This window comes from Ranitomeya variabilis, chromosome 4, assembly GCF_051348905.1.
Source record: "Ranitomeya variabilis isolate aRanVar5 chromosome 4, aRanVar5.hap1, whole genome shotgun sequence".
NCBI lineage: Eukaryota > Metazoa > Chordata > Amphibia > Anura > Dendrobatidae > Ranitomeya > Ranitomeya variabilis.
In genome coordinates this window covers 754,840,324-754,858,011 of record NC_135235.1, presented here as the reverse complement: position 1 = coordinate 754,858,011, position 17,688 = coordinate 754,840,324, and positions in this window count along the sequence as shown.

Genomic DNA, 17,688 nt, shown 5'->3' with positions numbered 1-17,688 from the left:
CGGTGTTGGTGAGGCGGTATCTTCGGTAGTGATGAGGCAGCAGCGGGGTCAGTGCAGGCTGTAGGCTTTCCTGAAGAGATGGGTTTTCAGGTTCCGTCTGAAGGATCCGAATGTGGTTGATAGTCGGACGTGTTGGGGCAAAGAATTCCAGAGGATGGGGGATATTCGGGAGAAGTCTTGGAGGCGGTTGGATGAGGAGCGAATAAGTGTGGAGGAGAGAAGGAGGTCTTGGGAGGACCGGAGATCACGTGAGGGAAGATATCGGGAGATTAGTTCAGAGATATATGGAGGAGACAGGTTGTGGATGGCTTTGTAGGTCAGTATTAGTAATTTGAACTGGATACACTGAGGGAATGGGAGCCAGTGAAGAGATTTGCAGAGGGGGGAAGCAGAGGAGTAGCGTGGAGAGAGATGAATTAGTCAGGCAGCAGAGTTAAGAATGGACTGGAGAGGTGCAAGTTTGTTATCAGGGAGGCCGCAGAAAAGGATTTTGCAGTAGTCAAGGCGGGAGATGATGAGAGCGTGCACCAGCATTTTAGTAGATTGACGGTTGAGGAAAGGATGGATTCTGGAGATATTTTTGAGCTGGAGGCGACAGGAGGTGGAAAGAGCGTGGATGTGCGGTTTGAAGGACAGGGCAGAGTCGAAGGTTACTCCGAGGCAGCGGACTTCCGGTACGGGGGAAAGCATGATGTCATTGATTGCGATAGATAGGTCAGGTAAGGAAGATCTATGGGATGGAGGAAAGATGATTTCAGATTTGTCCACATTGAGTTTGAGGAAGCGAGAGGAGAAGAAGGAGGATATGGCTGATAGGCACTTTGGGATTCTGGACAGCAGAGCGGTGACGTCTGGGCCAGAGAGGTAGATCTGAGTGTCATCAGCATAGAGGTGGTACTGGAATCCATGGGACTTTGTCCCAAGCCAAGTGTATAGATTGAAAAGAGTAGGGGTCCTAGAACAGAGCCTTGGGGGACTCCAACAGAGAGAGGGTGGGATGAGGATGTAGTGTGGGAGTGGGAGACGCTGAATGTGCGATTGGAAAGGTAGGAGGAGATCCAGGATAGGGCGAGGTCTTTGATGACAAAGGAGAGGATCTGTAGTAAGAGGCAGTGGTCAACCATGTCGAAAGCAGAGGACAGGTCTAGAAGGAGGAGTACAGAGTATTGTCCATTAGCTTTCGCGGTAAGTAGGTCGTTAGTGATTTTGGTCAGGGCTGTCTCAGTTGAGTGATGGGGGCGGAAACCAGATTGTAGATTGTCAAAGAGCAAGTTAGATGAGAGGTGGGAGGAAAGTTCAGAGTGGACGTGCTGCTCCAGGAGTTTGGAAGCGAATGGGAGCATTGATATTGGGCGATAGCTGGACATAGCAGTTGGATCGAGGGTTGGCTTTTTAAGGATAGGCGTGATTGTGGCATGTTTGAAAGCAGAAGGGAAGATACCAGAAGTTAGTGATAGGTTGAAGAGGTGGGTTAGGGATGGGATAAGTGTAATGGGGAGGTTGGGGAGGAGGTGGGATGGGATGGGGTCAAGCGCACAGGTAGTGAGGTGCGATTTGGAGAGGAGACAATTAAGCCCCCCTTCAGTGATGTTGGATAGGGAGGTTATGGGGTTTGGGCATTGGTCTGGTATACAAAGGGGTTGTGGTGGATGAACAATAAAGACTTGCCTTGTCTGGTCAATCTTATTTTTAAAGTGTGTGGCAAAGTCCTCAGCAGAGATGAGGGAGGTTGGAGGGGGCAGTGGGGGGCGGAGGAGGGAGTTAAAGGTTTTGAATAACTGTTGTTGTAGGATAGGGAAGATACGAGGGTTGTGAAGTAGACTTGTTTAGCAGAGGTGAGAGCAGATTTAAAAGTGAGCGTTGCCTGTTTGAATGCAGTGAAGTCATCTTGCAGGTGTGTTTTCTTCCAACACCGCTCCGCAACCCTGGACACTTGCCGGAGCTTTTTAGTGGTGTTTTTGTGCCAAGGTTGTCTATTGATATGTCGCACTCTGCCATGGACGAGAGGGGCAACTGTGTCAATAGCTGATGCGAGAGTGGCATTGACATACAGGTATATACTATATACAGGGGAGATGACACACAGGTATATACTATATACAGAGGAGATGACATTCAGGTATATACTATATACAGGAGGAGAGGATATACAGGTATATACTATATACAGGGAGATGACACACAGGTATATACTATATACAGGAGGAGATGACATACAGGTATCTACTATATAATTGTCTAAGGGTCACTTCCGTCTTTCTGTCTGTCCTTCTGTCAGTCTGTCTTTCTGTCTGTCTGTCACGGATATTCATTGGTCGCGGCCTCTGTCTGTCATTGAAATCCAAGTCTCTGATTGGTCGCGGCAAAACGGCCATGACCAATCAGCGACGGGCACAGTCCGGTGGCAAATGGCCGCTCCTTCCTCCCCGCAGTCAGTGCCCGCTCCATACTCCCTTCCAGTCAGCGCTCACACAGGGTTAATGGCAGCGGTAACGGACCGCGTTATGCCGCGGTGTAATGCACTCCGTTACCGCTGCTATTAACCCTGTGTGACCAACTTTTGACTATTGATGCTGCCTATGCGGCATCAATAGTTAAAAGATCTATTGCTAAAAATAATTAAAAAAATAAAAAATCGCTATATACTCCCCGTCCGTCGGCCCCCGTATCAGGAACAGGCCTTTCCCGCTCCTCGCGACGCTCCGATGACCGCCCCATGCATTGCGGTCTCGCGAGATGATGACGTAGCAGTCTCGCGAGACCGCTACATCTTCATCACGCGAGACCGCAATGCACTCTTGGGACCGGAGCGCGCGAGGAGCGTCGGTAACCGCTTCGCCTGCATCCGGGCCCAACGGAAGGTGAGTATATAACGATTTTTTATTTTAATTCTTTTTTTTTAACAGGGATAGGATGCCCATATTGCTATATACTGCGTGGGCTGTGCAATATACTACATGGGCTGTGCAATATAATACATGGGCTGTGCAATAAAATACATGGGCTGTGCAATATACTACGTGGGCTGTGCAATATACTACGTGGGCTGTGCAATATAATACGTGGGCTGTGCAATGTACTACGTGGACTGTGCAATATACTACGTGGGCTGTGCAATATACTACGTGGCCTGTGCAATATAATACGTGGGCTGTGCAATATAATACGTGGGCTGTGCAATGTACTACATGGGCTGTGCAATATAATACGTGGGCTGTGCAATATACTACGTGGGCTGTGCAATATAATACGTGGGCTGTGCAATGTACTACATGGGCTGTGCAATATAATACGTGGGCTGTGCAATATAATACATGGGCTGTGCTATATACTACGTGGGCTGTGCAATATACTAAGTGGGCTGTGTTATACACTACGTGGCCTGTGTTATACACTACGTGGCCTGTGTTATACACTACGTGGGCTGTGCTATACACTACGTGGGCTGTTATATACTACATGGGCTGTGTTATATACTGCGTGCGTGGGCTGTTATATACTACGTGAGCTGTGTTATATGCTATGTGGGCTGTTATAAACTACGTGGCTGTGTTATATGCTATGTGGGCTGTTATACACTCCGTGGGCTGTGCTATATACTCTGTGGGCTGTTTTATATACTATGTGGCTGTGATATATACTACGTGGGCTGTGCTATATACTCCGTGGGCTGTGCTATATACTACGTGGCTGTGCAATATACTACATGGCTGTGCTATATACTACGTGGCTGTGCAATATACTATGTGGCTGTGCAATATACTACGTGGCTGTGCTATTTACTACGTGGGCTGTTATATACTACATGGTCGGCCGCGAACAATCAGTGACAGATGCAGTCTGGAAGCGAATTGACGCGGGATTTGAACCACGCTGCGCTAATTGGTCGCAGCCGGCCAAATCCTGTGTTTTCAATGTATTATTCTAAAATATTCATAAATAAACTACATACATATTCTAGAATACCCAATGCATTAGTATCGGGCTACCATCTAGTATTCTATATACAGGGGAGATGACACACAGGTATATACTATATACAGGAGGAGATGACACACAGGTATATACTATATACAGGGGAGATGACACACATGTATATACTATATACAGGAGGAGATAACACACATGCATATACTATATACAGCAGATGACATACAGGTATATACTATATTCCCGGAGGAGATGACACACAGGTATGTACTATATACAGGAGGAGATGACATTTAGGTATATACTATATATGGAGGAGCTGACATACAGGTATATACTATATACAGGAGGAGATCACATAGTTATATATACTACAGTATATACAGGAGAAGATGACACACAGGTATATACTATATACAGGAGATAACATACAGGTGTATACTATTTACAGGAGATGTCTTACAGTTATATACTATATAATAATAATAATAATAATTTTTATTTCTATAGCGCCAACATATTCCGCAGCACTTTACAATTAAGCGGGGACATGTACAGACAAATTCAGTACAAGTTGAGACAATATAAAAATGTACACAGTGACACAGGGGTGAGGTCCCTGCTTGCAAGCTTACAATCTACAAGGAAATGGGAGGGACACAATAGGTGAAAAGTGCTTGTTATTTCAGGTCTGGCAATTATAATAAATAGGGATTTTCATATAAAGCTGCATGATCCGGTCATCAGCCCATGTGTTTAAGTGCAATAGTCAAGTATCAAGTGCAGTTATCGTGTGCATGGAGGGTGTGGAGACAGATGAATAGTAGGGTGCAGATTCATATGCAGATAATATTTGGAAGGAGGGAACAGGACAAAGTTAGTTTACTGAGTAGTTGATATGGTAGGCTTGTTTGAAGAGATGGGTTTTTAAAGCGCGCTTGAATAGGTCAGGGCTAGGTATCAGTCTGATCGTCTGGGGAAGTGCATTCCAGAGAGCTGGCGCAGCATGAGAGAAGTCTTGGAGACGGAGGTGTGAGGTTCGGATTACAGGGGATGTTAGTCTTAGGTCATTTGTAGAACGGAGGGCACGTGTAGGGCGATAGACGGAGATGAGAGAGGAGATATAAGGCGGTGCAGAACTGTGGAGAGCTTTGTGGGTGAGAGATGAGTTTATACTGGACCCTGTAGCGAATGAGTAGCCAGTGTAATGACTGGCACAAGATGGAGGCATCGGTGAAGCGGCTGGACATAAATATGACCCTGGCTGCCGCATTCAAGATGGATTGGAGAGGAGAAAGTTTGGAAAGAGGGAGACCGATCAGAAGAGAGTTGCAGTAGTCCAGACGAGAATGAATAAGAGCGACAGTAAGAGTCTTAGCAGTTTCAAAGGTGAGAAAAGGTCGGATTCTGGAGATGTTTTTAAGATGCAGGTGACAGGAGCAAGTGAGTGATCGGATATAGGGAGTAAAGGAAAGTTCGGTGTCGAATATGACCCCAAGACAGCGGGCATGCTGCTTGGGAGTTATGGTTGAACCCTCCAGGGTAATTTCGATGTTGGGTAGAATGAGGTTCGTAGAAGGGAGAAACACAAGTAGTTCAGTTTTGGAGAGATTTAGTTTCAGATAGAGGGAAGACATGACGTTAGAGACAGCAGACAGACAATCCTTGGTTTTGTGAATTAGAGTGGGGGTGATGTCAGGGGAAGAAGTGTATAACTGGGTGTCGTCAGCATAGAGATGGTACTGGAACCCAAATCTGCTGATTGTTTGTCCAATAGGGGCAGTGTATAGAGAGAAAAGGAGGGGTCCCAGGACTGAGCCCTGCGGAACCCCAATAGTAAGGGGACGAGGAGAGGAAGAGGAGCCGGCAAAAGATACAGTGAAGGAGCGGTCAGAGAGGTAGGAGGAGAACCAGGAGAGGGCTGTGTCCTTGAGGCCTATAGAGCGGAGCATAGTGAGAAGGAGCTGGTGATCCACAGTGTCGAATGCGGCAGATAGATCCAGGAGAATCAGCAGAGAGCAATGACCTTTGGATTTAGCTGTTATTAGATCATTAGAGACTTTAGTGAGGGCAGTTTCAGTGGAGTGTATAGAGCAGAAGCCAGATTGTAAGGGGTCAAGAAGAGAGTTATCCGAGAGATAGCGGATTAGACGGGAGTGGACCAAGCGTTCCAGGAGTTTAGAGATGAAGGAAAGGTTACAGACAGGTCTGTAGTTAGCCGTGCAGTTCTGGTCCAGGGATGGCTTTTTAAGTAAAGGGGTAATGATGGCATGTTTAAATGAGGAGGGAAAGATACCTGAAGAAAGAGAGAGGATAAATATTTTAGTCAGATGAGTGGTGACCACTGGTGAGAGAGACTGCAGGAGAGGTGAAGGAATGGGGTCACTGTTGCAGGTTGTAGGCCGAGCAGAAGTGAGGAGCTTGGAAACTTCTTCTGAAACAGGCTCAAAGATGTCTAATGAGTTGAGGTGTGGCAGGGAAGGGGATCCAGGCACTGAGGAGAACGGGCTGAGATATCCTGATGGATGTGGTTGATTTTTTTCTAGGAAATAAGTGACCAGATCCTCACCACTGTGGTTGGTGATGGGGGCCTGTACTTTAGGTTTCAGGAGGGAGTTTAAGGTTTCAAAAAGTCGTTTTGGGCTGTTGGATAGTGAGGTGATGAGGGTGGTGAAGTAGGATTGTTTGGCCAGAGAAAGGGCAGAGTTATAGGTTTTGAGCATGAACTTATAGTGGATGAAGTCTTCTGCTTAGAGAGATTTTCTCCACTGCCGCTCTGCACACCTTGAGCAACGCTGAAGAAAAGCGTGTTTGCATAGTGTGCCACGGCTGCCGTTGTCTGTGTCGGGTCTTTCTGCATGTAGAAGGTGCTGCTTCATCCAGGGCATTCTTCAGTCTAATATTGAAGTGTGACAATGCTAAGTCTGGACAGGAGAGGGAGGAGATGGGGGCTAAAGATGTGTGGAGGTTGTCCATAAGCTGCTGGGTATTAATGGTACGTGTATTCCGATAAGTGTGGTAAGTGGGGATGTCCTGGGTGAGGAGACAATTCTTGACAGAGAACGAAAGAAGGTTGTGGTCCGAGAGCGAGAGAGTGGAGTTAGTAAAGTCGTGCAGCGATCCAGGACGGGAGAAAACCAGGTCCAGAGTATTCCCATCCTCATGCGTAGGAGAATTAGTAAACTGTGAGAGGTTGAATGAAGAAGTTAGAGAGAGAAGATGAGAGGCAGATTGGGAGATGGGATCATTGATGGGGATGTTAAAGTCTCCCATGATGAGGGTGGGGATGTCACAGGATAGAAAGTGAGTAAGCCAAGTGGCAAAGTGGTCTAGAAACAGGTGGGAGGAGCCTGGAGGGCAATAAACAACCGCCACCCACAAGGAGAAGGGATTAAAGAGTCTGACGGCGTGGACTTCAAAGGAAGGAAATGTAAGTGAGGGAACTGGGGGGATGACCTGGAAAGCACATTGTGATGAAAGGAGTAAACCAACACCTCCACCCTGTCTGTTCTCAGGTCTGGTGGTATGTGAAAATTTCAGCCTGCCAAACGAGAGAGCGGCAGCGGCGGTGGTGTCTGAATGCTGGATCCAGGTTTCTGTAATAGCCAGAAGGTTAAGGGAATTAGAGAGGAAAAGATCATGAATGTAAGTTAGTTTGTTACACACAGACCGTGCATTCCAGAGAGCACAGTGGAAAGCAATAGGAGAAGGCATGCACTGAATGTTAATAAGATTAGCAGGGTTTCTATATGTAGCTGGAGGAGAGTAATGTATGCTGTTGGAGGGAGGTCCAGGGTTTGGGGATATGTCACCTGCAACAAGTAGAAGGAGAAAAAACAGAAAGAGCAGGTGGTGGGATGATTTGTATGAACGTTTTGAGTGCTGCATGGCGGTAGTGGCAGGTTTGGAGTGGGTAAGAAATGTCAGTAGAGCCTCAGAGTTGTACATGGGTGAGGGGAGAAGGGAGGGGTGGATATAGAGAGATTGCCCAGAATGTGTTAAAGGGCGGGCGAGTTGTGAGAAAGCAGAAGTAAAAACAAATAAGAAGCAGATTGATATGATCAATGCACAATGTAGTATAACTGACCAAGAAGCATGATTGTTTGAAAAACTTAAGCACCTTACCTGTCTCCTGCCCAACTGCCATTGTCTAACTGCCAAGCACTTTATACTGTTGCACTTAATATCTGTTGCACACGCGAACCCGCACGCGTCCTATCCCAGCCAGACTAAATATATAAGAAATGAAATGACTGCTAGTTTCAGGAACCAAATGGCCACAATCAGCAATTAACCAATTAGCATAAGGCCCTAGCAGGCGTTACTATGCAGGGTAACCAACCAATGCTGAACAAGGCCATAAAACAGTGGGAAAGAGGAAGAAAGAAAAAAAAAAAAAGCTTTGAACACTTTAAATCAGAAACCAACAACAGAGGGGGGAAAAAAAAGCAACACAGGAGTGATGGATTAAAATACCCTGAGCAAAGCTTGCTAGGTATGAATCTGTTCACACATATACAGGAGGAGATGATACACAGGTATATACTATATACAGGAGATGACACACAGGTATATACTATATACAGCAGATGACATACAGGTATATACTATATACAGGAGGAGATGACACATAGGTATATACTATATGCAGGAGATGACATACAGGTACATACTATATACAGGGGAGATGACACACAGGTATATACCAAAAACAGGAGGAGATGACATACAGGTATATACTATGTACAGGAGGAGATGACATATAGGTATATACTATATACAGGAGGAGATGACATACAGTTATATACTATATACAGGAGGAGATGACATACAGGTATATACTATATACAGGAGGAGATCACATACAGTTATATGCGATATACAGGAGGAGATGACACACAGATATATACTATATACAGGGGAGATGACACACAGATACATACTATATACAGGAGATGACATAGAGGTGTATACTATATACAGGAGGAGATGTCTTACAGTTATATACTATATATAGGAGGAGATGACACATAGGTATATACTATATACAGGAGGAGATGACACACAGGTATATACTATATACAGATGACACACAGGTATATACTATATACAGGAGGAGATGACACATAGGTATATACTATATACAGGAGGAGATGACATACAGGTATATATTATATACAGAAGATGACATACAGGTATATACTATATACAGGGGAGATGACACACAGGTATATACTATATAGAGGAGAAGATGACATACAGGTATATACTATATACAGGGGAGATGACACACAGGTATATACTATATACAGGAGGAGATGACATACAGGTATATACTATATACAGGAGGAGATGACATATAGGTATATACTATATACAGGAGGAGATGACATACAGTTATATACTATATACAGGAGGAGATGACACACAGGTATATATTGTATACAGGAGGAGATGACATACAGGTATATACTATATACAGGAGGAGATGACATACAGGTATATACTATATACAGGAGGAGATGACATACAGTTATATACTATATACAGGAGGAGATGACACACAGGCATATACTCTATACAGGAGATGAAATACAGGTGTATACTATATACAGGAGGAGATGACAAATAGGTATATTCAAATTCAAATTTAAGTGAGCTTTATTGGCAGGACTAAGTACTCGTTAGCATTGCCAAAGCATATGGTAAAAATACGGGGGTGGGGGAGGGAGGCATATAGAGGTCCAGGATATATTAGACTCCTTTTAGAGGATAGGGGATGTTTCCAGGGTGGGGTATAGGAGTCCATGACATATCAGGCTCCTCTTAGTCTGTGGCAGGCACTGACATATTCCGCTGCTACGGCCACTGCACTTTCCTCTTCTCCCAGTATTATCGGCAGTTTCTCTTCCTCCTGTCCGTGGCTCCAGATGATCAGCGGCTCCTTTCTCTGCTAAGAACCTGCACTCGCTTGGCAGTTCTCCAGGAAATGCTCTTAGGAGCCGCACCCCTCTTCCTGCACATACTTAAAACAGCAGGGCACCTGTTCACTATTAAGGCTGTCTGTGTTATGATGCTCTGTGCATAAAAAGCACCCTCCCCTTAAGGGAGGTGCCTGGGCAACATGTTCATTCTCTGGATTGTTGCCCCAGCTTCAGGCCACGCTCTGCTGTGCCCTGCACTTTACTCATACCTCTATTTTCACAGAGTCCTCTTCTGGTGATTCCCATCCTGGACTCCTCTGGTCTTTTCGGTTCCCACTTCAAGTTGTCTTGCCTCTCCTCATGGAACCCTCCAGACCCTGCTACCGGTGGGATCAACCTTTCTGGATTTCATGGAGCTTCTGGGATTCTCTCCACCATCAGGCCCAAGTATTCTACAGTGTTGCTAGTTTGTCAGTACGGGTCGTCCTCTGGTTCTGGTTTCGTGGCATTCAGGCCACCTGGTGTTGTGACGGGGGAATCCTTGTATAGGGGTACACCTTGCCCGGTGCTCTACTACGTGGTACAGTGTTGTGATCCAGAGGTTCTTTCCCTCTGACACCTTTTTCCTTTTTGTTTTTACCTTGTTAATAAATATCTTTTGGTTTATGAGATCCACTTCCCTGTCTTTTGAGTATCGGGTATAAAGCCACCACTGCACCATAGTGAGTCCACTATACCTTGTCACACCCTGTGGGCGTTACAGTTTGCCCAGGCCATGGACTCCGCTGATACCCGATTCTCAGTCCAGAGGGACCTAGCTATGCATTGTCCAAAATGGTTTTTGGTCATAATCTCTCCAGCGTCATCAATATAGATATTCAAGTCTAAAAAGGTAACATTTTTACTTTCCACACAGGGAGTGAGCTCTATACCCCAATGATTATCCCTTATAGCATCAAGGTTCCTCCGTGTGACGATGTGGCGAGAGACTATTGACTATAGTGGCCCCCATTTTGCATGAATCCAGGTGGCTGACTGGTCTAGGGTGCTGCTCATTTCTTTGCAGTGTTTGTAGACCTCTAGATCAAATGGGTTCAATTCCTGAATGAACTGTTGAAATAGAGTATATGGGAATTTACCCTCCCCCCTACTTCTTTCATTTCATGTGATTCTTGTTCCAATTAATCCTATTGATATTGAAGTACACTACAGACACGCTATGTAGTGTCAGTTATCTCATATTGGCCCTTGGTTTCCTTTGCTATGGGTCAATATATGATATTTTAAGTGTTTTGAATGGGTTAAACTGGTGAATCAAGATAAATAGTTGCCCTCACCTTAGACCACTTGGTGGTTTAGTGGTATAAGACGGAGGTTTAATCTCTGGAGGATAGTTTTTAGGTTTCTTCCAGTGTGAGTTCTAATCCTGGTTTATCTGGATACCAGAAATGTTTACATTTGTTTTTATTATTTATTGATGAATATATATGGTTTTAAAGATTGATCATTGTGTTTCAATGTATTTTAATGTTTTGTATCCAATATTATGGGTGTATTTACAAATTTTTGATCTAAAGTGGGTTGTTGTGAATTCTGTTTGTGGGCTCCCCCGGTGGTGTTTTATGGTAGTGCCACTTATTTGCCTTCTTCTATCCCTGATCACCTGTTGACACCCATTAGGGGAGTTTCCTATTTAAGGCTGCTTGGCTGCTGGTCCGATGCCGGCCAACAATGTATCAGTAGCATTCTGTTGCATTCTCCTGCCTCAAGATCCTGTTCAGATAAGTTGAATTTTGTTTCTAGTTAATGCTATTTTTGTCCAGCTATTTGCAATGTGACTCTCTGCAGCTGGAAGCTCTCGTGGACTGAAATTGCCACTCCAGTGGCATGAGTTGTCACTGGAGTTTTAAAGTAATTTCAGGATGGTGTTTTTGAGTAGTGTTTTGAAGTTGACCGTGAAGTAACTCTTTCCTGTACTTCTGCTATCTAGTAAGCGGACCTCACTGTGCTAAATCTGCTGTTCATCCTACGTATGTCTTTTCCTCTTGACTCACCGTCAATATTTGTGGGGTGCTGCTATCTCCTTTTGGGGTTCATCTCTGGAGGTAAGGCAGGCCTGTATATTCCTCTGATAGGGGTAGTTAGATCTCCGGCTGGCGCGTGGTGTCTAGGGCATCGTAGGAAACACTCCCCGGCTACTTCCAGTGTTGTGTCAGGTTCAGGTCACGGTCACTTTAGTTTCCATCACCCGAGAGCTAGTCCGTTTGTTATTTTCGATTTCCCTGCCATTGGGAAAATCATGACAGTTTGGCCGGCCCACATGTGTTAAAACTATGCACTAAAGCAGGAAAGGATATGAAAAGGTTTTTTTTCCTTCTGTGTTTGGAAAGTGCACCTTAGTGCTTATTTGTACTCCTTGCTTAAACTGCAGTCTTCAGCCTTTTTTTTTTTTTTCCTCTCCTCTTAATCTCTGAATGGCTTTGGTTACACCTGTTTGAATCATGGATCCACAGAGTTTGGTTGCAGGTCTGAATAACCTGGCTACAAAGGTCCAGAACTTACACAAGATTTTGTTATACGTGCTCCAATGTCTGAACCTAAGATCCCTATGCCTGAATTTTTTACCGGAGACAGATCCCGTTTTTTGAATTTCAGAGAGAATTGTAAATTGTTTTTGTCTCTGAAATCTCACTCTGCTGGTGATCCTGCACAACAGGTTAAAATTGTTATTTCTCTATTGCGGGGTGACCCACAAAGTTGGGCATTTGCATTGTCGCCAGGGGATCCTGCGTTATTAAATGTAGATGCGTTTTTTCTGGCTTTGGGGTTGCTTTATGAAGAACCTAATTTAGAGATTTTGGCTGAGAAAGCCTTGATAGCTCTTTCCCAAGGGCAAGATGAAGCTGAGATATACTGCCAAAAATTTCGTAAATGGTCGGTGCTTACTAAATGGAATGAGTGCGCTCTAGCAGCTAATTTCAGAGAAGGTCTCTCTGATGCCGTGAAGGATGTCATGGTGGGGTTCCCTGTGCCTACAGGTCTGAATGATGCCATGAAATTGGCTATCCAGATTGATCGGCGTTTACGGGAGCGCAAATCTGTGCACCATATGGCGGTATCTTCTGAGCAAAAATCTGTGCACCATATGGCGGTATCTTTTGAGCAAAAACCTGTGCACCATATGGCGGTATCTTCTGAGCAAAAACCTGTGCACCATATGGCGGTATCTTCTGAGCAAAAACCTGTGCATCATTTGGCGGTGACCTCTGAAAAGGCACCAGAGCATATGCAATGCGATAGTGTTTTGTCTAGAGGCGAACGACAGAATTACAGGCGCAAAAATGGGTTGTGCTTCTATTGTGGAGATCCAGCTCATGTTATATCAGCATGCTCTAAACGCATAAAGAAGGTTGATAAAAAGGTTGATAAATCTTTTTCTATGGGTACCTTGCAGTCTAAATTTCTTTTGTCCGTGACATTGATTTGTACTTTATCATCTGTTACTGTGGATGCTTATGTGGATTCTGGCGCCGCTCTGAGTCTCATGGATTGGTCCTTTGCCAAGCGTTGTGGGTTTGATTTAGAGCCTCCGGAGGTTTCTATTCCCTTAAAGGGTATTGATTCTACACCTTTGGCTAGCAATAAACCACAATATTGGACACAAGTGACTATGCATCTTACCCCAGACCATCAGGAGATTATTCGTTTCCTTGTGTTATACAATCTACATGACGTTTTAGTGCTTGGATTACCATGGTTACAAATTCATAATCCAGTCTTGGACTGGAGATCAATGTCTGTGCTGAGCTGGGGATGTCGGGGGATTCATGGGGATGCACCTTTGGTTCCCATTTCTTCATCTACTCCCTCTGAGATCCCAGCATTTCTGTCAGATTTTTATGATGTCTTTCAGGAGCCTAAAACTGATTCTCTCCCCCCTCACAGAGAGTGTGACTGCGCTATTGAGTTGATTCCCGGTAGTAAATTTCCTAAGGGTCGCTTGTTTAATTTGTCTGTACCTGAACATACTGCTATGCGGGAGTATATCAGAGAATCTTTGGAAAAGGGTCATATTCGCCCCTCTTTGTCTCCACTGGGGGCAGGGTTTTTCTTTGTGGGTAAAAAGGATGGTTCATTGAGACCTTGTATCGACTATCGACTTCTGAATAAGATTACAGTTAAATACCAGTACCCGTTACCTTTACTGACTGATCTTTTTGCTCGCATAAAGGGGGCGAAGTGGTTCACTAAGATCGATCTACGTGGTGCGTATAATTTGGTGCGGATTAAGCAGGGGGATGAGTGGAAGACCGCATTTAATACGCCTGAAGGCCATTTTGAGTATTTGGTAATGCCTTTCGGTCTCGCGAATGCCCCTTCCGTTTTTCAGTCCTTTATGCACGATACTTTCCGTGAATATCTTGATAAATTTATGATTGTGTATTTGGATGATATTTTGATTTTTTCGGAGGACTGGGAATCTCATGTTCAACAGGTCAGGAGAGTTTTTCAGGTTTTACGAGCTAATTCTCTATTTGTGAAGGGCTCAAAGTGTATTTTTGGGGTTCAGAGAATTTCCTTTCTGGGATATATTTTTTCCCCTTCATCTATGGAGATGGACCCTGTTAAGGTTCAGGCTATTTGTGATTGGATACAACCTACTTCTCTAAAGAGTCTTCAGAAATTCTTGGGATTTGCTAATTTCTATCGCCGATTCATAGCGGGTTTTTCTGCCATTGCTAAACCTTTGACTGATTTGACCAAGAAGGGTGCTGATGTTGCTAATTGGTCCTCTGCGGCTGTGGAGGCCTTTCGGGAGCTTAAGCGCCGCTTTTCTTCTGCTCCTGTGTTGCGCCAGCCTGATGTTTCGCTCCCGTTCCAGGTTGAAGTAGATGCTTCCGAGATCGGAGCAGGTGCAGTTTTGTCGCAGAAAGGTCCTGACTGCTCAATGATGAGACCATGTGCGTTTTTCTCTCGAAAGTTTTCGCCCGCTGAGCGAAATTATGATGTTGGAAATCGGGAGCTCTTGGCCATGAAGTGGGCATTTGAGGAGTGGCGTCATTGGCTTGAGGGTGCTAGACACCAGGTGGTGGTCTTGACTGACCACAAAAATCTAATTTATCTTGAGTCAGCCAGGCGTCTGAATCCTAGACAGGTGCGCTGGTCGTTGTTTTTCTCTCGATTTAACTTTGTGGTTTCATATCTGCCTGGGTCTAAGAATGTGAGGGCGGATGCCCTCTCTAGGAGTTTTGAGCCTGACTCGCCTGGTGATTCCGAACCTACTGGCATCCTGAAGGATGGGGTGATATTGTCAGCTGTCTCCCCAGACCTGCGGCGCTCTTTGCAGGAGTTTCAGGTGGATAGGCCTGATCGCTGTCCGCCTGGTAGACTGTTTGTCCCTGATGACTGGACCAGTAGAGTTATTTCGGAGGTTCACTCTTCCGCGTTGGCAGGTCATCCTGGAATTTTTGGCACCAGGGATCTGGTGTCTAGGTCCTTCTGGTGGCCTTCCTTGTCTCGAGATGTACGTATTTTTGTGCAGTCTTGTGATGTTTGTGCTCGGGCTAAGCCCTGCTGTTCCCGGGCCAGCGGGTTGTTGTTGCCCTTGCCTATTCCTAAGAGGCCTTGGACGCACATCTCTATGGACTTTGTTTCTGACCTTCCTGTTTCTCGTGGGATGTCTGTCATCTGGGTGGTGTGTGACCGTTTTTCCAAGATGGTTCACTTGGTACCTTTGCCCAAATTGCCCTCCTCCTCTGAGCTGGTCCCTCTATTTTTTCAGAATGTTGTGCGTTTGCATGGTATTCCTGAGAATATAGTGTCTGACAGGGGTACTCAGTTTGTGTCTAGATTTTGGCGGGCGTTCTGTGCCAGGATGGGCATCGACTTGTCTTTTTCGTCTGCATTCCATCCTCAGACTAATGGCCAGACTGAGCGTACTAATCAGACCTTGGAGACTTACTTGAGGTGTTTTGTGTCCGCTGATCAGGACGATTGGCTTGATTTTTTGCCATTGGCAGAGTTTGCCCTTAACAATCGGGCCAGTTCTGCCACTTTGGTTTCTCCATTTTTTTTGTAATTCAGGGTTTCACCCTCGCTTTTCGTCCGGTCAATTGGAGTCTTCGGATTGTCCTGGAGTAGATGCTGTGGTTGATAGAATGCATCAGATTTGGGGACAGGTTGTGGACAATCTGAAGTTGTCCCTGGAGAAGACTCAACAGTTCACTAATCGTCATCGGCGTGTCGGTCCTCGTCTTTGTGTTGGGGACCTGGTTTGGTTGTCTTCTCGATTTGTTCCTATGAAGGTCTCGTCTCCTAAGTTTAAGCCTCGGTTTATCGGCCCTTATAGGATTCTGGAGGTTCTCAATCCTGTGTCCTTTCGTTTGGACCTCCCAGCATCTTTTACTATTCATAATGTTTTTCATCGGTCATTATTGCGGAGGTATGAGGTGCCGGTTGTTCCGTCTGCTGATCCTCCTGCTCCTGTGCTGGTTGAGGGTGAGTTGGAGTATGTGGTGGAAAAGATCTTGGACTCCCGTGTTTCCAGACGGAAACTTCAGTATCTGGTTAAGTGGGAAGGCTATGGTCAGGAGGATAATTCTTGGGTGACAGCATCTGATGTTCATGCTCCTGATTTGGTTCGTGCATTTCATAGTGCTCATCCAGATCGCCCTGGTGGTTCTGGTGAGGGTTCGGTGCCCCCTCCTTAAGGGGGGGGTACTGTTGTGAATTCTGTTTGTGGGCTCCCCCGGTGGTGTTTTATGGTAGTGCCACTTATTTGCCTTCTTCTATCCTTGATCACCTGTTGACACCCATTAGGGGAGTTTCCTATTTAAGGCTGCTTGGCTGCTGGTCCTATGCCGGCCAACAATGTATCAGTAGCATTCTGTTGCATTCTCCTGCCTCAAGTTCCTGTTCAGCTAAGTTGAATTTTGTTTCTAGTTAATGCTATTTTTTGTCCAGCTATCTGCAATGTGACTCTCTGTAGCTGGAAGCTCTCGTGGACTGAAATTGCCACTCCAGTGGCATGAGTTGTCACTGGAGTTTTAAAGTAATTTCAGGATGGTGTTTTTGAGTAGTGTTTTGAAGTTGACCGTGAAGTAACTCTTTCCTGTACTTCTGCTATCTAGTAAGCGGACCTCACTGTGCTAAATCTGCTGTTCATCCTACGTATGTCTTTTCCTCTTGACTCACCGTCAATATTTGTGGGGTGCTGCTATCTCCTTTTGGGGTTCATCTCTGGAGGTAAGGCAGGCCTGTATATTCCTCTGATAGGGGTAGTTAGATCTCCGGCTGGCGCGTGGTGTCTAGGGCATCGTAGGAAACACTCCCCGGCTACTTCCAGTGTTGTGTCAGGTTCAGGTCACGGTCACTTTAGTTTCCATCACCCGAGAGCTAGTCCGTTTGTTATTTTCGATTTCCCTGCCATTGGGAAAATCATGACAGTGGGTGTTCCCACCAGAAGTGATGTCGTAAGAGGGTGGGGTTTACACATGTTTTGTGTTTTTTTGATTGTATTCGTGGGTATATATACCTGGTTTTACTGATGAATCTTGATGCCCTGATGAAGTGGCCTGTTTGCCACGAAAACGTAGGCTAATAAACAGAGTGTGTGTGTAACTCTGTTACCTTTATTGTGGTCTGCGCGGCTTCTATCCTCCGGTTCTATTTCTTTCCATGTGGATCCATACTGTTTGCCGGGAGCCTGCTGCGACCATACGTGCTTATCCAAGGGAGTTGTGACTTATCACAACCAGACCAGGTGAGTCTGTTTTGTGGGGGTCCAGGTGATTGCGATACCTGAAGGTATTACTCTATGTGCGCTTCTTTTTCT